This window comes from Monodelphis domestica, chromosome 5, assembly GCF_027887165.1.
Source record: "Monodelphis domestica isolate mMonDom1 chromosome 5, mMonDom1.pri, whole genome shotgun sequence".
In the NCBI taxonomy this organism is placed as follows: Eukaryota; Metazoa; Chordata; class Mammalia; order Didelphimorphia; family Didelphidae; genus Monodelphis; species Monodelphis domestica.
Window position 1 is genome coordinate 207,830,876 of NC_077231.1, and position 24,047 is coordinate 207,854,922.

Consider the following 24,047-nt stretch of genomic DNA (forward strand, 5'->3'; position numbering starts at 1 on the left):
GGATTAAGTGACTTGCTTAGGGTCATATAGCTAGGAAGTGGCCAAGGCTACAATTGAACCCAGAACCTTCTATCTTTAGGTCTGGCTTTCATTCCACTGAACTACCCAGCTGCTCTCCCCCCCCCCCCCCCCATTCAACCTGCAAGTTAATTTTGGTAGCATTATTATTATTATTTTTATATTAGACCAGCCTAGCTATGAGCACTGAATATCTCTAGTTAAGCTGTTCTTTATTTCTCTAATGGGCTGTCAATGAATACTTATTAAAGTGAAGCAAATGAAAGTAGGGGATTTACTTTCTTTTTTTTTTTTACACCCTTACCTTCCATCTTGGAGTCAATACTATGTGGCTCCAAGGCAGAAGAGTGGTAAGGGTTAGGCAATGAGAGTCAAGTGACTTGCCCAGGGTCACACAGCTGGAAAGTGTCTGAGGCCAGATTTGAACTTAGGACCTCCCATCTCTAGGTTTGGCTCTCAATCCACTGAGCTACCCAGCTGCCCCCAGGATTTACTTTCCTGCAGAATGGCCTGAAGAAAACACCAATGGTTCACAAAAATACTAGTCAAAAGTTTTATTTTATGTTAATTAAAAGCATTAATTCATATGTCTCTCAATATTATTGTGACAGAAAGAGCCCTGATTTGCTCTGAAACTGTATGTGATCTTGGCTACAGTAACTTGTATTTATGGGTGATATATTCCTAATCTATAAAATAAGGGAGTTGGATTAGACCAGAACTGTGTCACATTTGGCCTGTGGGCATCCTGTGGCATACATTTAAAATAGGATTTGACAATATTTAACAAAATAAATAAAAACACAATAAAACACGGATGATATTACATATATAATATATTTATATTATATGAAATATATATAAAATGATATTACATTTTAAACTTAAGTTGATGTAGACCCACAGGGATCCTTACGTACAGATTCGTGGCCCCCATGTCTATCTGCGTTTGACACCACTGGACTAACTGGTCCCTGAGGGTGCTTCCAGCTCCTACCCAATTCTTCCTAGGAAGAGAAGCAACGCACATATTTTCAACTTAATTTGTTGGGCTCTCCGGTCAACTTTCAACTTTCTCCTCCAGGGACTGCTTTTAAAAGCAGCCAATTGTTAAGTATCTTCAGGCTGGGAAAGCTTGATGATAAGCCTGAGTATTGTGCAAACACTTGAGTTAAGCACCGGAAGGGAGAGCTCCACGTGTCTTCTCCGAGAGAAAAATTACCAATGTAGGATGCTACACCCACCGGGAGAGAGGAGACTGCTGGAAAACGAATGTATGTGCACATTCTCTCTTTTTGTTTTTCCTTCCCATTCTTGCCTTTGAAGGGGAAAATGTATTTTCTCTCTTTCTTGCCTTTGAGTGGAGAATGAGGGGCTCCAGCAGCGGGCGGGAGCTGAAACCTGCCTGAGGAACTGGGCTAGAAGGCAGGGTGGAAGAGGCTGGAGTGGGAAGAAGCAGTGGCGGGAATTATTCCTTCCGATGGAATGGGGCTAATGGCCAGAGCTAAGTAGCAAGCTGAGATGGGGCCAGCTTAAGGTTTGACATGAAAGTGAAAAAAAAAAACGTGGGAAATATTTGCTGAATTGAAATGAAGTTTTAAAGTGAAGTTGCTGAGAGTAAAAAATAGCTGAAAATCTCTCTAATTTGAGGATGGAGGAGGGGAAAACTAAGAAGGAAAAACTCATTAATAATTAGGGAAGAAAGCTAGCTTCAGAATTGTCTTTATTTTTAAAAATGATTCTAAAATATCCAAGCACATCATTCAAGGTTTACTTAAGTTTAAGCTCTTTTAATGGTGTATATCATTCTGTGTCTGTGTTTGTTCTATTTCTCTCTATATACTCATATCTATGCTGTCACATGATTATATGGTATATGTTGTTTTTGGCCATTCAGTCACATCCAGCTCTTTGTGATTACAGCGTGGCAATGCCGTCCATGGGGTTTCTTGGCAAAGATACTAGAGTGTCTTGCCATTTCTTACTTTCTGTATTATATAGGGCATCCTAAAAGTCTTAGTGCAGTAAACTTGCCTAACACTCTGGGGGACATCATATTTATTTGAGCAAGTTATGTGGTGCTTTGGGGAATCAGGAAGTCGTGAATTCAAAAGCAACCTCAGACAATTAGTAGCTGTGTGATTCTGGGAACGCCACTTAGTCTCTTTCTGCTCCAGTTTCTTTATGTATATAAATGGGGATAAGAAGAACGCCTGCTTCCCTGGTTGTTGTGAGGATGAGATATTTATAAGTGCTTTGCCCATTTTAAAGCACTAAATAGATGGACTAGTTATTATGTGCGCAGTGTGTGTGTGTATGTGAGCACGTGGGCATATTTAAAGCCTTGGAAGTTGGCAGTTTTAGAGGTATAGAGTTCATGGTTGTAAATGGAGGCAAGCTCATGTAAAGAGCCATGATTCTTTTGACTCTCAGAACTAGTCATGGGCAGAATGTATAACTGTGACATTATTATGACAATTAGAAAAAGCCATGGAAAGCAGAGGTTTCACTCCTCCTCTTCCCTATCTCCCCCTTCTCTCCATTCCCCCAACAAGAGCAGCAGCCACTGACACTTTAGGGAACCACAGGACTTCTGGGGACCAAGTCTGGCTTATTTATTCATTCATTTATCTATTCATTTATTTACTTATTCATTCATTTATTTATTTGCTTATCTATCTATGTATCTATGTATGTATCTATGTATGTATGTATCTATCTATGTATCTATATATCTATTTATGTATCTATTTGTTTGTTTATTTAATTATTTTTAACATAGATGGAATTCTGGTACCCATCCATGCTGCTTATGATATTCAAGATTGGCTTTGTAAGAACATTGGAAGTGCTACTTTCTAGAACATTCCACACTATAATTCCCCCCCCCAACCAAAACATTTTTTTTACTATATATTTGCATCCTAAAAATTTGCTTCAACAGATTGATGCAGAAATTCCATCTATGTTAAAAAAATAAAAAATAAAAAATTCTAACACACAGGCTACATCTACTCAGCACCAAAGCAACTTGATGATTGTTTTTTAAAGTCAGGGGACAGAGAAGTGGCTTAGTAGACAGAGAGCCAGACTTGGACCTGCAAAGTCCTGAGTTCAAATATAACCTCAGCCACTTCCTAGCTGTGTGACCCTGGGCAAGTTACTTGATCCCAATTGCAAAGATCTTACCATTCTTCTGTCTTGGAACTAATACTTAGTATTGATTCTAAGACAGAAAGTAAGGGTTTAAAAATAAAATAAAATAAAACCAGTTAGATCTGGATGGCTAGGTGGCTCAGTGGATAAAGCACCAGGCCTGGAGACAGGAGGGCCTCGGGTACTTCTAGCTGTGTGACCCTCAGCAAGTCACTTAGCCCCCAATTGCCTGGCCCTTGCCCTTCTGTCTTAGAATTGTTACTGGGCCAGAAAGTAATGATTATCAAAATAAATAAATGAATGAAATCAGTTGGGTCCATCAGTTGCCCTAACAAAAACAAAATTAATGGGTTGAAATTTTCAATATTCATCTTACTATGTAGTACGGTAGCTTTCATAGACAACATTATTATTAATGTTATATTATTATTTTGGATCCAGGATGACCTGCATTAAAGCCCTGCCTCTGATACTATAATTGTGTGACCCTGAATAAGTCACTTGACTTTTAAGTGCTTCAGGCACCTCTCTAAGATTATGAGTTGCTAGTCTGTATCAATAGAGGGATTTCCCATATCAAAATCAGATACCAATAATAATATTGTTAATATTACTTCTAAGAAGCATTTATTTACATTTACATAGAACTTTTCCTTTAGGATAAAATGAATTTATATTATTAATTTTCATGAAGAAATTTTTAAAATGTTTTGTTTATACTATTTTAATGCTGATAAAGCATATTCTATACCTTATTCAATCTTCACACCACATTTAGAACCTCCAAAATCACGTATTATGCTAAATTTCACCAGAAAGAATCATCTTTTCCCCAGGAATCCTCCCCTCCTGTGTTACTGTCCCCTGTTAGATCATCATCCTCCCAAGCACCCAGGAGTGAAAACTGGATGTCTCTCCCAACTTCTCACTCTCACCCCTCCTGTCCTCTCAGTATCCCTTTCTGAGTCTGTTTTCTAAACTACAAGAAGGAGCTGAATTTGTTGACCTCTCAAGTTCCTTCTAGCTTTAAAAAAAACCCATGATTCTATTACATCAAACATTAGTAATTACTTCTTTTAAAACCACCTCTTCCATCTTAGAATCAATACTAAGTATCAGTTCTAAGGCAGAAGAATGGTAAGGGCTAGGCAATTGGGGGTAAGTGACTTACCCAGGGTCACATAGCTAGGAAGATTCTGAGGCCAGATTTGAGCTCAGGATGTCCACTATTCAAGCTTAGCTTCTCTATCCACTGAGCCACTTAGCTATCCCAATGCCATTAAATTCATTATGGCTAGGGCAATATCAGAAAGGACCTTTTGCCCATTGTTAATTGACAATTATAATGAGAAGTAACCCATTCTTTTCATGTTCTCCCTACTCCAACCCTGTTGGACTGCTGGACAAGAACTTACTTATACCTATGTCTACCCATTTATTGGTTCTCTCTCTTTCTCTGTCTCTCTCTGTCTCTCCCTCTCCTCTTTCTCTTCTCATCTCGTCTCGTCTCTTCTCGTCTCTCTCTGTTGTCTGTCTCTGTCTGTCTCTTTCTCTGTATCTGTGTCTCTCCCTCTTCTCTTCTCTTCTCTTCATCTCTTCTCGTCTCTTTCTCTCTCTCTCTGTCTCTGTCTCTCTCTGTCTGTCTGTCTGTCTGTCTGTCTGTCTGTCTGTCTGTCTCTCTCTCTCTCTCTCTCTCTCTCTCTCTCATTAATCCCCAGAGTTGAGTTCATTTTTCTCTCTGAAGACAATATTAATGACATAGCTAAGGCCATAACCCAGATAAATCAGAATCCCAAAGAATTATTGAAGATAGATTATTTTGAAGGGCCCAAATTTGATCAAATTGCTGTCTGGATTTAGAAGAATCATTTAGCAATGGTAAACTTGACTATGTCCAAATGATCCCAAACACGCAGATGAAAAATTTAAAAATTCAGTCCATCATCTGATGCTTCCACTGGCTGAACTTTGTCTGCCATGTGCCCAAACAGTTGAGTGACTAAATGTTTCACTCTTTAACCACATGGCGGGCATGGTGTGGAGAAAATACGGGGAATGTTTCACTTTTTTACGTGAATGTTTGGTGCCATGTAGGCCCTGTCGTATTGTTCTTTCCTCTCTCTTACGATTGCCTGGATCTCGTTAGAAACCATTAGTGATGTAATGGTAAACCTATGGAATCTTAAACATGCTTTTAAAATCCTGTGGAATAAAGATGTCTCCTACCAAACCAAAAATGTGGCAGGAATAGACAAAGTTACATTTCTTTCTAAAATGACTCATTTCATCGTTCCCAAATTGTTTTGACTGAAGCTTCTCAAAATAAACTCTCTGAATTATCTAGCCTTTGATGTCTCGCTTTGAAAAAAAATGTTTCATTTTTTCAAAGATACTTAACTTTTTTTTTGAGGGTGAGGAGTGGAGATGGGGGGAGTGGGGAGAATTTTTTTCTTCTTTTGAATCAGTCTGGTTTTCTTTCCTAAGATGAGATTGGCCTGTTTGAACCACCAGCGACATAATATCAAATAACCATTAGCCAAAGAGGGAAAAACATGTTTTAATCCACTTTAGCCCCATGCAAATGGAACATATAAAGCAAATGCTCTGTGATTTTTAAATTCCCACAAAAAATAGAATTCCCAGAACATTACCAGAAGTAGGATTTGGCCCATTAAGAATACAAAACAGTTCAGATGTCATGAGAGTATGAGATTAGGAGATCAGTTAAGCTTAGTCATGATTTCTTAATTTATATGCCATTTCTGAAGACTTACAACTCATTTATGCTTTTACTGTCAAGAATCTTAATCCTGGAGGAGTAATTCAAATCTTTAGTACTTACATATTACAATTTGTTTAGGATGGCAACTCGCCATCATAATGGCTTCAGGTTCTTTTGTAGTCTTTTAGCTGGAAAACTCAATCGTGGTCATTAATAAGTCTGGATCTGCAATGGTCATTGAAATGACTGGTTCTCAATCAAATTTTTATTTTTATTTATTTTTTTATTTCTTTAGTCAATTGCAGTCAATTGCAGCACAAAAGATAAATATGGTGGAGACATCATAGTGTAGTGGAAACAGAACTGCCTTTGGGGACAGAGAATCTGAGTTTAATTCCTGGCTCTGCCTCTTACTACCTTTGTGACCTTGGACAAGTCACTTCTAATCCCTCTGAGACTCAGTTTCCTCAAGGGGCCTCCAATGCCTCTTCCAACTTGAAATCTGTGATGCTAAGATTGGTTTATGAGATGTCATAGCTCGCCCTCTCTGGTAGATAAAAGGGTAGGCTATTATTTGCTATAGGTACCAAGTATTATTTTTTCCTTTTGTGAGTCCCAGAATCTAGAAGCAACTTGAACTCTGAGTGTATTCCTAAGGATGAATCCTTGAGAATACATAGAAATAGAGATGGAGCAAACATCTGGGAATGGGAAAGGTGTATATCATTCAGTGATCCAAAGATGTGTCAGCTTACTAATGAGTGGGGAGTTAAAGAATAAAGAAACTGGATTATTTGTGGCTTAAAAAAATCTGAATAATGTACTGGTCACATATTGAAGAAGTAATTATAAATTATAATATATTGTTATATGTACAATATATATCATAAATTATAAATAAATTATAGTTATACGAATCTTGTGACACAGGCAGAATATATTTTGCAGATGTAGATAGAAAATCTGAAAATAAGATGGACATTGTTTTAGCTTTTGAGTAGGTTGACTGAAATATCAAAGTATTAGAGTAGGGTGAATGATAATATTTCTGTTATCTTTAGATATGTAAACTCTTAATTTTGTAGAGGTTTTTATTATCTGGATCTTCTTTAAGTAAAGTAGAGATTTATCTTTAATATGAAATTGGTTCTTTGGGCAATTTTCACAATTATATGCACTTATGTAATTAATATAAATATTTCTAATGACATAATGGCCAAATGTCTTTTTAAAATTACAGCAGGAAATTGTTTAGGCCATTGACTCTTTCCATAGTTTTAGTCCTCGAAGTTTAATCATTAGTATTTATTCCAATTTTCAGAGGCCACACTGTTATCAGTCTTGTAATCTGTCCTACTTCTAATCTGCCTTATACCTCATTATTAAATATTCTTCCCAAAATGCCGCTTTCATGGAGATCATTATGTCTTACTGTAAATAACGCTGGACTGAGAATTAGGAGTTCTGCTTTGCTACAAATTCACTATATGACCTTGGGCAAATTACTTGACCTTTCTGATCCCTTCCTGCTCTGAAGTTCTATCATTCTATCTTATTCCCCCAATCAAAATCCTCCAATGGATCCCCAGTGGCTATAGGAGAAACTCCAACTTTCTTAAATTGTCATTCAAGGCCCTTCATGCTTTGAAACTAATCATCTGTCCCAATACAAACTATGTTGTGATTAAAATTCTTTGGAGACTGTATCTTAATTTAATAATTATTTATTAAATAGCAAAAAGTGGACCAGAAAGAGAGAGAGAGAGAGAGAGAGAGAGAGAGAGAGAGAGAGAGAGAGAGAGAGAAGCATGAGCCACATGAGCAGTCACTTTCATGTATAGAGGTCTTACCTCCCTCCTTGAGGCTGCAATTATGGCTTAGAATTCTGGGGTTCCTCCTTGGAGGGCTCAGCCCAGCACGGCTGCCTTCCATGAAGCAGGACTAATGAAATGTTCACTGCTGTATTCCAAAGTTAGGGAAAAAGCTGAGATTGAAGGTTCTCTTGCACGTCTGGGACTTTTTAACTTTAGTACACTTAACTTCGTCAAGTTCCCGAGAGGGATCTTACAATGTATTTATGGGAATGGAGCCACATTTCTACAGATCAAAAATTGCTCGAACGTGGGGTACCTCCAAGACCCAAGAAGGAGAACAATCAGTCATTCAAAAGGCATTAATTAAGTGCCTACCATGTGTTGAGTACTTTATTAAATGGTGGGGAGAAAAAACAAAAAAATGATATATTGCCTCTTCTTCAGGACCTTACATTCTATTGGGGGAATTAGTATGACCACAGAGAAATAATAGAAACTAGAACTGTGATTTCATTGAGATGAGCAGCTCCCAGGTGAGGAAATTCCTGCACTTTCCCTAACCTAACGTCTTGGAGAGTTGCCTAGAAAAGTGATGTCAAACCGAAATAAAGATGGAGGCAGGTAACATATTTACTTAGAAGACCACATATTGGGATTATGTATGGGGGCAGCGTGGTGGCTCAGTGTAAGGTCTCGAGATAGGAGGTCACTGCCTAGCCCTTAATGCTCTTCTGCCTTGGGATTGATATCGATTCTGAGATGAAAGGAAAGGGTTAAAAAAAAAAAGATGCTCTCTGTTCTACTGTATTTTTTATTTATTTCATTAACTATTTCTCATTTACATTTTAATTGGGTTTCTGCTTCCTTTGGGAGTGGTTATGCTAATAGGGTCACCCCTACTAGTGTATGATACTTCTGACCCAAAGCATTGTAAGGTTGGATAATTTGCCCAGCATTACAGAGCCCATGGATCAGGGATAGAATGTATGCTTTGAAGGCAGCTAGACAGCTGAATGGGTAGAGAGCTGGGCCTGGAATCATCAAGACCTGAGTTCAAATCTGGACTCAGATACTACCTAGCTATGTGACCCTGGACAAGTCACTTAATTTCTGTTTGCCTTGATTCCCTGGAGAAAGAAATGGCAAACCACTCCAGAATCTTTGCCAAGAAAACTACATGGACAGTATTAGTTTGCCAAGGTCCAATGGAATCACAATGAGTAGAATATTACTGAGTAATTAGCCGAATAACCCTTGGCTTTGAGACTGGCTCCCTATCCACCAAAGCCTGATGCCAAATAGCTAGTCAAGGGGGCCCAGTTCTGAGCCTGAAGTCAGAAAGATCCTCTCCCTAAATTCAATTCTGGTATCATATATTTACTAGTTGTATGACCTTGGCCAAGTCACTTTATTCTGTTTGCCTCAGTTTCCTCTTCTGTAAAATGAACTAAGAAAGAAATAACAAATCACTACAAAGACAAATCTCTGCCAAGAAAACCTCATAGGGGATCCTGAAGAGTCAGACACCACTGAACAACAAGAGAACCCTCAAAGGGGACTGTAGACCATGACCTGGAGAATCCCAGACAGCTCCATCCCTACCCATACATTCTGAGTTCAGGGTTCTTTGCTTGCCTGGGAAAGCGAGGACTTCATCTACAGATACTCTGGCATTGGCTTGGAGGCTATAGAGGAAATTCTGGAATAAACCTTCTTTTTCAAGTTTTGGAGATAGTAAGATAACTTTGTCGGTGTTATGGCATCGTAGGGCTTGCCCAGTCTTAATGCTTAGGATTAGGCTACTATGATACATGGAAGCTCAGGATGAAGCATCGAATTGCAACCTAAATTTCCAATGGACAGTTCTCTGAGGGTTCATGCCAGGACAGCTCAAAGGTGTAGGATATTGTGAGGAACAAATCCATCTCAGCTGTTAGACTGGGAGATCCTGGAGAGCACCTGGAGAGCCTTTTGTCTTTCTTTATATCCTCAGTGCTTAAAAGAGTGGCTGCCACATTAAAGGTACTTAATAAATGTTTATTGACTGACCGAGCTATGCCTTTCCCAGTGTCTTCATGCTCTCAGTTAGGAGTTTTCTGTCCCCTGTAGCCCAATGCCTCTCAATCCCTAAATACCTTTGAGGAAGGTTTAGAGAGTTGTGCTGCTTCCCACTCAGAATTTAGATTCATGAATGTATGATTGTCTACTTGACATAAGCATTGGCTCAATTCACTAGGCAGGTGGCCAGATGGCCAATGGGGCATCTTTGCCCTTTGGGGGAATCACAATGGAGGTAGATTTCAAGAAATCTGTGTACTTGGATGGAAAAATATAGAAATCTTTTTTCCCCCATCAACTTTTGACTGAAATTTGGCATATCATTCTTTACCATTGTTATTCAGAGAGGTTGTTGAGTTGCTGATGCAAAAAGAGTTCAGCCTCTTCTTTAAGTCATCTTTTGTTGCTCCCACTCTCCACCCCGGGCACTCATTTTCCCCCAATGGGGTCTGTAGAAAAGTCAGAAACTCGCCATTCAGATATGCTGTATAAGTTATTTAATCTGTCTAGGCTTCAGGTTCCTCCTCTGTTAAAAAAAAAAAAAGGTGGATTGGACTCTAATGATCCCTGAGATGCTTAACTAGATTGAAATGACACAACCCTCAAGTCTATAAAAGGAAGGAAGGACAGAACTAGGTAACCTTGTTTTCATTTTATTGTAAGATATTTTCCCAATTATATATAATATCAATTTTCACCATATGTTTTCTGATACCATCAGATCTAAATTGCCTCCCTCTCTCCCTTCCCTCCCCATTCCCAGAGATGGGAAGCAATTTGAACTGGGTTATACATGTATTATCTTGTAAAACATGCTTCCATATTGGTCATTGTTGTAAGAGAATACTCAGATAAAACCAACCCCCCAAAGTAAAAACATAAATAACCTAAAGGGAAAAATAGTATGCTTTGATCTGCATTCTGACTCCACCAGCGCTTTCTCTGGAGGGGGACAGCCTTTTCTGTCCTACGTTCTTCAGAGTAATCTTGGATTATGGTATTACTGAGAGGTTGCGTCTTTCACAGTTGATCATCCTACAATATTGCTTGAATTAGGGAGCCTTGAAAGGCCCTTCTAGGCATACATTTTATCTTGTTCCTCTAATTTAGCTGAATTATGAAAGCAAATATTATATATATATTTTTTTATTTTTATATATACACATTATTTTTGCCTAAAGGTTCTTGAGTAGTAGTGTGATCTGGTCAGGGCTGTCCTTTAGGGGCTCAATTTGAAAACAGTGTGTAGCTGTTTTGGATTGGAGAAGGGAGAGGCTTCTAAGCAGGAACATCAGCTGAGAAGGAAACTAGGATTATTTCAGGAAAATCTGGAAAGAACTACATGAACTGATGCAAAGTGAAGTGAGAACTTCAGAACCAGGAGCACATTGAACACAGTCATAGCAATACTGTACGACGATCCTCCCTGAATGTCTTAGTTATTCTCAGCAATATCATGATCCAAGATAACTCTAAAGGACTTAAAACCCAAAAGGCTCTCTACCTCCAGAGAAAGAGTTGATGGAGATGGAATGCAGATGATAGAAGATACCATTTTTCATTTTATTTGTGTGTGTTCTTATTTTGGGGGGATTTGGACTAACATGAATACTCTTTCATAACATGACTAATATGGAAGTATGTTTTGCATGATCATACATGTAAAACCCAGATCAAATAGCTTACCATCTCTGGGAGAGAGGAGGGAAGAGGGAAACAATTAGGATGTTGTCATTTTGGAAAATGTTAAAAATTATTAGTATACATGATTGGGGAACATATTAAGTAATAAAAGGAAGCTTTAGTAATTGTGCAGGTAGGTTTAGGGCCTGGCTTGAGGATATGGGAAGAATAAAAGAGAAGATGGCCATAAAAACATTATGAAGGTAGAGCCAACAGGTCTTTGAGAGTGTATTTGGTGGGTGATTGAAAGTTGCTAGTATTAAAGAAGAGTTACTGGAAAGAGTACTGGTTTTGGTGGAAGAAAACCTGAGATGAAATCCTAGATCTCCTACCAATTCCCTTAGATAGTCTTTTAACTTTCTTGTTCAGTCATTTCAGTCATGTCTGACTCTTAGCCCCATTTGGGGTTTTTTTTGGCAAAGATACTGGAGTGATTTGCCATTTCCTTCTCCAAGCTCATTTTATAGATGAAGAAACTGAGATAAACAGGGTTAAATGATTCATTCAGGGTCACACAACCAGTAAGTGTCCAGGACCAAATTGGAACTCAAGTTTTCCTGATCCATTGTGCCACTTAGCTGTCCCATTTAATTTTACAGAACCTCATTTTCCTTACATGTAAAATTAGAAGATCGACTTAGGTGATTGTTGAGGCTTTTTCCAGCCCCAACTCTATGTTCCAATAATTAAATATTCTTTGGAGATCCTTCCACCTCTGAGTCTTTGTTCTGTGGCTGAGCTTTTGAGTCTGGTTGCCTGAGAGGTAATTTTCCATTATTGGAAACCTGGAGAGAAGCAATTCAACCACTGCTTTTCAAAAAACCTTTCTCTTCTTGTTTTAGAGGTTCTAAGGGCAGAAGAGCACTAAGGGCCAGGCAGTTGGAGACTTGCCTAGAGTCATATAGCCAGGAAGTATCTGAGTCCAGATTTGAACTCAAGACCTGACCTGGGTTCTCCAGGGCTAACTTTTTACTCACTAAGCCACCTTGCTGCCTCTCAGCCAACACTTATTAAGTGCTTACTATGTTCAAGGGGGTAAGCAGTATGATATAACAGAGAACAGACTACCTCTGAGACCTGTTATCAGTGTGATAACCCCCAAGAAACCTTGGCCAATCCATATGGATGGAGAAAGTTTCTGTGCCATGATATGTCTAAACTGATAAATTCTGCCACCGATGTATTAAAAAAAAAAACGTGCCATGGTACACCCCGGGCTAAGTGCTAGAGATACAAAGACAAAAATGGAACAGTCCCTGCTTTCCACAAGCTTACATTTTACTTGGGGGGGGGGCGTGGGTTAGAAACACCAGAGTCCAGCAGGCAATGGTTTCTTTTCCTTCTCCTCTTCCTCTTCTGGGAAGAAAAATTTTGCAGAGCAGTACACTCTCTTCAGAGCATTTGCACTAGGAATATCTCAGTCACTTCTATAACCCAAGAAGGACAACATGCTCAGTAGACAAACTCCAAGAACCTTTTTTGGTGGCTGAAATTTATTCATCTTCCTTGTCAGTGGGCAAGAGGGGCAGGTATCTGGTTTTCATTACAGAAGTACAATTATGGCTTAGTTGATGTGAATGGATAATCGCCGCATCTGAACTGAAATTACATTGAGTCTAAACAGAAGGCTCTGTGGCATTCTCCTCACTAAAAAGCTGTTAAGTTTGGCAATCCTTGCTCGGCTCCAGTCAAACATTTTCTTAGCCATATTAGGTTATATGGAAATTGGCCAACATTACAGATGGTGTGTGAACACATTTTCTGTGCCGAGGCAGGAGCTTTTTTCAGCAGGTTAAAAAGGAGCAGAGATTAGGGCAGTTTTTTGTGAGTATCTGCTCAAATCTTAACTTTTGGATGAAATATTTACTCCAGGGTAGGTGAGGGAAAGAGCCTGGATAAAAGAATGGCAATTGGAATAAAGACAAAATAGAAGGGTTTGTTTTTTATTCTAGAATAAGACTTAATAAGAGTCTCTCACCAAGACTAGGCAGGACTTGGGTTGCTTTTTGTTTTTGAAAAGCCGAATTCTCTCTAAAAACAAACAAAAACCCTTTATCATATGGTGAAGATTTCCTTTTCCTCCCAGAGTAAAGAGGAAAGCAATTAGAGTACCAAAAAAACACTAAATATCATTGCCTGTCTATGGTCATTTTTTAGGATCCCATATTTAGAGCTGGAATGGACCTCAGAGATAATTTTGTCCATATCATTTTATTTTAGGGATGGGGAAACTGAGTCTCAGAAGTGATTTGTCTAAGGGAAGCTAGTGGGAAGTCCAAAGGAAGGTGGCTCAGTGGATAGAGAGCCAGGCTAAGAGATGGGAGGTCCTGGATTCAAATCTGTCCTCAAACACTTGCTAGCTGTATGACCCTCAGCTGGTCACTTAACTCCTATTTCTTAGCCCTTTTTTGCTCTTCTGCCTTGGGTTAGTATCTATTCTAAAATAAAAGGTAAGGGTTAAAAAAAGAAAAAGAAAAAATTCACATAGCCAGCAAATGACAGCTGGATTTGCAGTCATCTCCTATGATCTCAAATCCATCACTCTTTTCAACACCCATGCTGTTTCCTAAATTATACCATTTAATGTTCTGTAGATATTTTTGTTGTTCAGTTGTGACTGACTCTTTGTGATCCCATTTAGGGTTTTCTTGGGCAGATACTGAAGTGGTTTACCATTTCCTTCTCCAGCTCATTTTACAGATGAGGAAATTGAGGCAAACAGGGTTAAGTGACTTTCTCAGGTTCTCATATCTGAGGCCATATTTGAAATCAAATCTGTCTGACCCTAATCCTTACCACTGCACTACATAGCTGACTCAGATATTATTATTACTACCTCTCCCCCCCCCCCTTTTTTTTAACACAATGGACCTGAAATCACAAAATGATTTGGTCTTCCAGTTCATTAATTATTTGCTTTTTTAAAAAAATTAAGTTTCTTTCATCTTACCTGAGTTAGAAGTCTTTTTTTTTTAACTCTGAACCTTCTATTTTAGAACCAAGACTGTGTATTATTTCCAAGGCAGACGTGTTAAGGCCTAGGCAATGGGGGTTAAGTGACTTGCCCAAGATCACATAGCTAGGAAGTAGCTGAGGTCAAATTTGAACTCAAGATCTCCCATTTCCAAGCCTGACTCTATATCCACTGAGCAACCCAGCTGTTCTATACTTTGTCTAGTCTTAGAGATGAGTTTTGACCTGTTCTATTTCCTACTCTGGCCAATTTGCCCCTCCTTAGGCAAACTGGTGCTCCCCTTGCCTCCCCACCCCCCTTCCTACTCAGACATGCCCAGAGGACCACAATATTAATAATACTAATTTAGTGAGGATACCCGAGCACCTTAGCCCACTGCTGCTCAGAACTCTGGAGCGCAAGAGATCCATCAGGTTCAGCCTTCCAGGATCAGGGATTATGGGTGTTTGCCCTGGCTTGGCATTCACGGACATTTGAAGAGCAATTGAATTCAGCCCTGTATATCGAAGCCTATTGCTTATTTGGTTAGGACATGATTCTGATAGGATCAAGCTCATTAGCAAACTCTGATCATCAATAAATAACAATATTATTGTGAAAAGTTAAAAAATTAAGTAAAAAAAAAGTAAAAAAATTTAAAAATAAAAAAAAATTAAGGAAACATTCTGAGGGCTGTGCCTATATTTAAAATTAAGAACCATGCACACCAAACAAAGTTGTATCATCTCTGTTGTCTTGGGGATGAAGAAAGATGTGAAATGAAAATTCATTGGGCAAGAAAAGATTCCATGTGCTTCCATGAGAGCCCATTTATTTCCAGATGTTTGCCAGGAAAAACATACCCTTAGCTTTCTCCTCGAGGGCCTTTCTTTCTGAATCTGTTATTACATGTGGGAGCTCTCTTTGCTGCTTTTGTGGTTAACAGACTTGATTGTTGCATCTCAGAAGAGTTAGCCATCTCCCTGCTAATTACTGATACCCCCTGGTGATCAGGAACCAAGCTGTGGAATTTCTTCCATGGAAGGAATAGAGGCTTAGGACTCTTCCTTTTTTTCTCCCCTTCACTCCCCAACCCACCATTCCTTCTGTATGTAAAATGCCTCCATAGTTTTCTTTACTGTCTTAAGGCTATATCTGTATTTTCTTTGAGAGACTGCAAGACAAATAATATATTTACAAATATTAAATGATATTGAATGTGAGAGTCAGGAAGAAAAGAAGAACCACAATGGCTAGTATTTTATAGCACTTTAAAATTTATAAAGCACTTTATAGCTGCAATCTCATTTCATCCTCACAAGAATCTTGAGAATTAGGTGCTGTAATTATCTCCATTTTTACAGATGAGAGAACTGAGCCAATTAAAGATTAAATTACTTGCCTAGGGTCACTCAACTAGTAAGTGTCTGAGGTGGGATTTGAACTCAGGTCTCCTGATCCCAGAAACAGCACTCTATCCATGGTACCTCCTGACTGCCTAAGGTATTAGGTTCAGAAACAGAATCCTGTACCTGAATTCAAAGTTCTATGTGTGTGATCTTAGCCAGTTCCTTTTTTACCACCTTTGGCCTCAGTTTCCTGATCTGTAATAAGAGAGATTTGGACTTGATGTATCCCTTCTGGATAAAGATTCTGTGATCAAGACACAAATATACTGAGCAAAGGAATGAGGCATCATGGAAAGAACAGAAGGCTGAGAGTGAGTCCAAGGATTCCAGTCCCTACTCTGTCATTAGTTTTTTTGACTTCAGGAGTCATTTTAACTTCCTCCATATTTAAAATGGAGAAGTTGGATGAGATGATCTCTAAGGCCCCCTCCAAGCTCTAACATTCCATGATTCTCAAATTCCTTATGTCCAACTCTGGGTGTGACAGAGGCTGGCACTAGGAAAAAGTACCAAGACTGAAGAGTATGTGAAATTGATCTGAAGAGTATGTGAAATATATGAAATTGATCACACTGGTGATCAATTTCACATACTCTTCAGTCTTGGTACTTTTTCCTAGTGCCAGCCTCTGTCACATGTGCTAGGAATTATGGGGGATTCAATTCAATTCAACCAACACCTGCAACAAACCTACAATAAATATATAGAGCACTGCAAAGGGTTGGAGATGATTCCAAATTTAGATAAGATATGCCCCTGCCCTCATGAAGCTTGCAATTTAGTACAAGGATAAAACTCATACACAAATAGAATATCTAATAATATATATGAGGCAGCTAGTTGGTTCAGTGGATAGAATTCTGGGCCCAGAGTCAGAAAGACTCATCTTCCTGAGTTTAAATCTGGCCTCAGATACTTACTAGCTATGTGACCCTGGGAAAGTCATTTTACTGTATTTGTCTCAATTTTCACATCTGTAAAATGAGCTGGAAAAGGAAATGGCATGCCACAACACTATCTTTGCCAAGAAAATTCCAAATGGTGTCATGAAGAGTTGGACATGACTGAAAAATGATTGAGCAACAATTATATATATTACATATTAATAATATATAATAACATATAATTAATGAATGAGATAAAATACAAGGTAAAGTGCTATGTGATGTCAGAAGAAGAACGTTTTCAGGAGGCAGTGGAGGTTTGTGAAAGCCAGATCTAACTAGTTTGGGAGAACAGAATGTGAAATTTCAGGGTGAGCATTTATACTTTAGAAAATGGAAGATGCTACCATGGGGGCTTAATTTATTGTTTTGATGACTGTCTAAGCTTAAGCAAGTTCTAGAGAAAATAATACGATTACAGCGTGTCAGTTTCATAGAGAGCTGGTGGTTAAACACTTGTGGGTGTTACCAACAGGAGGAAGGTTTCAGGAAGTGTGCAGCATAATAAATTAACCCTTCTGTCAAGAACCTCACAATTGAATTTAGGAGGGAAGACTAACAAAAAATGAGAGCACCAGGTAATCCACAATAAGAAAGCTATAGCATGTAATAAAACAAGAAGGTCAACTACTTTTATCAGACTTCATTTTTCTTCTCTGTAAACTAAGGGGCTTAGATAGATGATTTCTAACACCTTTCCAACTCACATGCCTATGATTCTGTGTGCCTTCAAATGGTCTTCTCCTAAGAGAGTGGAAACATGTTTCTCTTTTGGGAGAGAAGAGAGTAGGGGCTCCTACACTGAAGCAATGACACATTCAGACCCTAAATAAATAAAATTGCCTTATGGGAGATTATGGTTAATGTTCCAACTTGCTGGGAGTAAGGCCAGGAGATCTAAAGGTGAGAGATCATCTCATCCAATCCCCTCATTTTACAGATGAGGAAACTGAGGCCAAATGAGGTGAAACCTCATGGCCAAAGTCACAGTGCTATTGAGTAGTGGAACCATGGTGTAAGATGCCCACTCCTAGGGCAGAAAACCCTGCATGGCTACTTGTTGCCAAATGTACTGTGGACAGCCAGGTTTCTTCCTCAGTCTTCTGATAGACCACCAGTAAGGTGAGAATAGCTATACTTTTTTATTTTTCTGTGTTTTCATTATTGATCAGAAGCGTTGTTGTTCAGTCATGTTTTATCCTATTCTTTGGGTTGGGTTTTTTTTGTTGTTTGTTTGTTTTCTTTTCTTTTTTGGCAAAGATACTGGAGTAGTTTGCTAATTCCTTTTCCTGCTCATTTTATAGATGATGAAACTGATGTAAATAGACCTAAGGGACTTGCTCAGGGATCACAAAGCTAGTAAGTGCTGAAGACCAGATTTGAACTCAGCAAGAAGAGTCCTCCTGACTAGGCTCAACACTCTCTCCACTGTGCCAACTAGTGACCCAGTCATGTGCTATAGCAGGAAGTAAAGAGGAAAAATTAAAGGTAGATGGACAAACAAAAGATTCTAAGCCAATCCAGCATCAAGATGAGTTTTGCTTGACTTGAGTTCTAATCCAACAATCAGAACCACGAAACATTTATGAAGGGTTTCCTGGATCTGAGGCACCATATTTGGTGAAAACAAGTCCATTCCCTCCAGGAGCTTACATTCTACCAGCTGAGTTTAGCAGTTTTCTTTTTCTTTATCTCCCTGCCATGGTGCATTTTCCAATATGCCTAGGAAACTCTAGATCATGAGCTCATGACGTTTTTAGATCAGTCTTTAGACAGAAGGATTTTTTCTTTTATGGTCTTCACTTATTTTTTAATTCTTCAAATGCATTTTGACACAATCATATTTTTATGTTCCAAAGTAGCATATGAAAAGTTTTCTTGTACAAAACATTCTCTGGAAAATATGTTCCACACTTCTCCTTGGTGGAAGGATGTAGGACACTGTGTAGTGAGCACACACCAGCTCAAAGGGCTAAAGCAGGATTCCAAAATAGATTTTTTAGGCTAGTGGGCAATTTGGTGACAGGCAAGTATAAATAATAAGGGTAAAATCCCTCATAGCTGCTTCAGTGAATTATTCCTTGTAGTCCAACAAGTTGTGAGAATGACTTGTACTGTTATTGTTGTTGTTGTTATTCATTAAGTAGGGAGGAGGGGGAAAGCTATCATTTCACCCAGATTGTTGTTCAGTCTCATCTAACTTCATGACCCCATTTGGATTTTCTTTTTTTTTTTAAACCCTTACCTTCCATTTCATCATTTCCTCAATTCTTGTATCCTATGAAAGGAAGAGACTAGATAGGAACGTTTTCATCTGGATTTAAGAAATGCAAAGACTTGGCTTCTCAAAACGCCACAGTCCACCAAGGGGTGGTTTTTGGAATTATTTTGTTGATTTCGTTGTGTCCAACTCTTCATGAACCCATTTGGGGTTTTCTTGACAAAGATGCTGGAGTGATTTCCCATTTCCTTTTTTATAGATGAGGAATTGAGGCAAATAGGGTTAAGTGATTTGTCTACAGTCACACAGCTAGTAAGTATCCAAAGTCAGATTTGAACTTGGGTCTTCCTGACTCTGGTAGTGGTGCTCTATCCATTACCCCACTTAGCTGCCCTTGTTTACGGAGTAATCCATTCCATTCTGTTCTTCTGTCATCAGACACAAAGAGAAAGCAGATGGGACAAATATAAAAATATTAGTCAATCATTATTTCTTAGGGAATATCTCCTTCCGATGGCATTGGAACAGGTTGGATCTGCATAGACTTTGGAGTCATTGCCAAAAGCAAGGAAATATTGTATGGTTTGGGGTTGAACTGGAGGAAAATGGGGAGCTGGTAGAAAAAGGAAGAAAAAAGGTGGGAGGGAAGTGTCAGGGGCTTTAGCATATGGATTTGTGGTGGGACATGGCCAGCAGAGGAGGTGACAATAGCATTTCCTTTTCTCAAACCTGGGCATCTGCAAGTAGCAAGGTAGCAAGATCCATCACTCAGGTGGCTAGAGTGCTGAGGGAGGAACTAGCATCCCTATTCCATTCTCCTGCCTTGCTAGTAATAGTAATAATTTATCTAATACTTAATTTTATATAATTATGTAATTAATAATTTAAAATAATATTGGATAATATTAAATAATAATATGTATTTAATAATATTTAATAGTGCTTTAAGGTTTGCAATGTGCCTTACAGATACCTCACAACCATACTCAGTAGGTACAATTACTGTTGTCATTTAACAAATGGGGAAACTGAAGTAGGCATGCTAAGTGACTTGCTCAGGATCACACAGCTTGGGTGTGTCTTAGGCTAGATTTGAACTCAAGTTTCCTTTGCCTCCAGACCCAGTACACTATTCACTGCAAAACAGCTAGCTGCCTATTTGAAATGAGTGCAAGTGAAACTCGTTTCAAAGTATGCCCTTTTATTCTGTTAAAGCCTGCATGTGCCTGCTATAATTTGATTTGCCAAAAATCCCCACAGTTGCCCCTATTTTGATTTTCTAGATGTTCCTTTGGCCACAGCATGAGGGAGCAGGATCACCTTAAGAGCCACCTGGGGGAGAGTGGCTTTTCCTAGCACAGCCCCCGGGCTTTTTATGAGTTTTTTTGCCTTAACTCAGGGAATAATCACAAGCCAGTCAAATATGAGCTGCCCTTACTTTACCCCCCTGTGCAATTGGACTGCTGAGCAGAGGGGCAGGGAATGTGAAAAAATGTCCTCAGGCATAGTGGAGAGGGAGAGGGGATCCACTCAGCCTGAGTCCCTTTGTCCTTCTAGCAGTGAATGGGGGTGGGGGGAGGGTGGCCATGTGCCTACAGAGAGCGCTCTGTGTGCCATCTTTGGCATCCATGCCATAGGTTGACCATCACTGACCTAGCCCTTACCACTCTTCTACCTTGGAACCAATATTTTATACTGATTTTTAAATGGAAGGTAAGGAGAAAAAGAGAGAGAGACAGACTGACAGAGAGAGACAGACTGACAGAGAGAGACAGACAGACAGAGAGAGAAAGAGAGATAGTAATAGAGATAGCAAGAAAGAATGGAAAACTGATTTCTGGGTTTGACTGGATAAAGGTACAGCTTCAGCTTATCCTTCCTGGAGCCTCAAATCACAATTAGATGTGACTCTGTGGAGAGATGGGCTAAATGAACTCACCCACCATCCAAAGTTATCTTTGATGAATAAGAATGTACCCTCCCCTTTTTAAAAAAAGAGGAGATAATTGCCTTTTCCAATAATAATTCATTCCATTTTCTAGTAACCTCCTTTGCTACAATAAATTTATTTGGCAAACTGATTGACCTCCTTTATATACACATCTAATCATGTCCCCCATTTTCTTGGAACCTTCCACTACCTTTCTATTGCCTACCTAACAATGTCTAAATTCCATAGTCTAGAGTAAACAGTTCAAGAGCTAGAAGGAAGAATTGAATCCAGGTTTTCCGATGCCCAATTCAATACTTTCCATTATTTCATGCTGTTTTTTAATATATCTGCCTTAAATAAAATTACCAGATGTTGTAAGGTTGTTGTGGTAATTGAGGGACCAGATTGGACTGATTCAGTTGTGATTTGTAACCACTAGGTGACACAATTGATAGTGATGGTGTTGGGAAGCTGTGAGTTCAAATCCTTCCTTAGATACTTTCTAGCAATGTGACCCTGACAAGTTACAACCTCTTTCAGTTCCATCATCTGTGAAATAGAGATAATAAGAGTATCTAGATCTCAGGCATATCTAAGTGGCTCAGTGGATTGAGAGCCAGGTCTAGAAATAGGGGGTCCTGGGTTCAAAACTGGCCCTAGACAATTCTTAGCTGGGTAAGGCTGGGCAAGTCACTTGACCCCCATTGCCTAGCCCTGACCACTCTTCTGCTTTGGAACCAATGCACAATATTGATTCCAAGATGGGAACTAGGGGTTGAAAAAAATAGTAGCATCTACCTCCTAAGGTAGTTGTGAGAATCAGATGAGATAATATTTGTAATTGTAAACTTTATTTGTTTAATTTATATTATTATATATAGTATATTTGCCAGTGATGACAATGTAACATATTAATAATAATAATAATAAATTGTAAACTTTACAGTGCCAAATGTTATTGTTATCACTATTGCCATTAGTTCATTAATCATTCACATCACTGTTTGTTACTGATCATTACTATTTTTAATAAGTGATCAGTATTAATGATATTATTACTCCTGGTGGTTTCACTGATTCACAGCCACTTAGTATAGACTTGAGCCCATGGATGATGGAGTCGGCAGCCACTCTGTAACCACCAACCTAGGGTCAAACATTCCAGACATTTCAGTATCGTTACTATACAAGGTCTATGGGAAAAAGTTAAAAGGAGACCAGTGAGAGGAATTTCACTGGCTCTTCCCAGGGCCCTTTGCTTCGAACATAGCAATCCCAAGTCCATTTTTATTCCAGGGTTTGCTAATATTCAAATGTTCCCGAGCAAAGGCTGACAAATATCTGGGTGATGATGAATGAGACAGAATGAGAGCAAAAGCTAGAGGGGGGATGATTTTAACTATCCCTCAGAGCATGATCCCCATTTTATGCTTGTTAGTTCCAAATTAATATAAAGTAGAAATTGATTTCCCATAAAATGCTGAAGAATAAGACATCTCTGAATCCAGAAACAAAGGCAGAGGTTAGAATCTGGGCTTTATTATTTATTACTCTCAGTGAGTTACTGAACCTGTCTAGGCTTGAGCTCTCTCATCTGTAAAATGGGAATAACAATAACACAGATACTACCTAGAGTTCAAATCCAGACTCAGACACAAATTAACTGTGTGACTGAACAAATCATTTTACCTGGTTGTCTTAATCCCCTGGAGAAGGAAATGGCAAATCACTCCAGTATCTTTGCCACAAAAACCCCAACCGGGTCATGGAGAAGACACAACTGAATGATTGAACAATGGACAAAGTCGATGTGAAAATCAAGTTTCATAATGGACAGAAAGCACTTTGGAAGCCATAAAACACTAGGTAGCTTTCAGATATCAGTAGTAATAAGATAGCTTTAATGAGTAAAGAATATTGATGTCATTAATATTGTAACAGCAAGGAAGCTTTCCCTAATCCCTCAATTCAGTTCCCGCCCTTCTTTAATTAGTTCCTATTTATCTTATATATTGCTTTGTATATATTTGTTTGTACATTGCCTCTGTCATTAGATTGTAAGCTCCTTGAGGCTAGGGACTGTCTTTTTTGCCTCCTAATTTTTTTTAAATTAAAACTGTTACCTTCCATCTTAGAATAAATACTGTATATTGGTTCCAAGGTGTAAGAGCAGAAGCGCTAGGCAATGGGGGTTAAGTGACTTGCCCAGGGTCACACAGCCAAGAAGTATCTCAGACCAGATTTGAACCTAAGACCTCCTATCTCTAGGCCTGGCTCACAATCCAGTAGCTGCCTTTCTTTTGCCTCTTTTTGTATCCACAGTGCATAGCACATAGTAGGCACTTAATACATGTTTCCTGAATTAAACCTCAGGGATGAAGGTGGTCATTAGAGCTGCTGGTCTCAGCCTGTGGATCCTATTTTTCCTAAATGTTTCTTCCTGATCTTCAGTGTTCCCATTGAGTTAGGGTGGAGAAGGGACTATTTTAGGTTCTCATTCAGTCAGAGTGTACGCAAAAGAGTAGAAAAGGTTGGTTACAACTGGGAGGTGGGGAGGAAGATGAGACTGCTGTGGTGTAGTCCAAGGAACACTGACCTTGTTCGTGATTTGAGTCTCACCCTCCTTAAGAGATTCTCTGACCCTCTATAAGCCTGAGTGCCTTCCTCTGTAAAATGCCAGGGATGAGGGTTATTATGAGACAATGTGTGCAACGTGTCTTATAAATGGAAGCAAACTGGTTCAATCAGAGGTTTTTAAATACTGGTTCCATTTTGTCTATTTCAGGGAACTAGTTAGGGAGCTACTTAAGAGGAACTAAAAATATCTCGAATCCCCCCCCCCAATACCTGAGAATCTTTACAAAGAAATGATAACTGGTTTCATGAGGTTGAAAAATCTTTGGACCTCTCTGTTGTCAAGAGAGACTCGGGCTTACATCCTACCTGTGACACTAGCTGCTGGTTCTGGCCAAGCCATTGAGTTAACATCTAAGCCCAATTCTTCATCTGTAAAATAGGAGTAACCATCGTATCTGCCTCACAGCTTTGTCATCAGTGACTTTGCTGACCATTTGTGATTTTGTCCACTCATTTTCATTTTCATTCCCATCATACGCTACTGTTTACATCTGACCTT

At 39.0% G+C, this 24,047-nt stretch overlaps 1 protein-coding gene across 7 annotated transcripts in view; it reads left to right on the plus strand.

Annotated features, from left to right (window-relative positions):
• The window catches only part of CALD1 (caldesmon 1), a 260,493-nt gene that overhangs the window by 56,936 nt on the left and 179,510 nt on the right, over positions 1 to 24,047 (plus strand). Inside the window, exon 1 of one of the 7 annotated variants that reach the window (XM_007504346.3) lies at positions 1,152 to 1,292. The exons of the other annotated variants lie outside the window; for them this stretch is intronic. The gene's annotated coding sequence lies outside the window, so the exon portion shown is untranslated. Of the gene's footprint in view, positions 1 to 1,151; positions 1,293 to 24,047 lie in introns of those variants that run through there. 7 annotated transcript variants of the gene reach the window in all.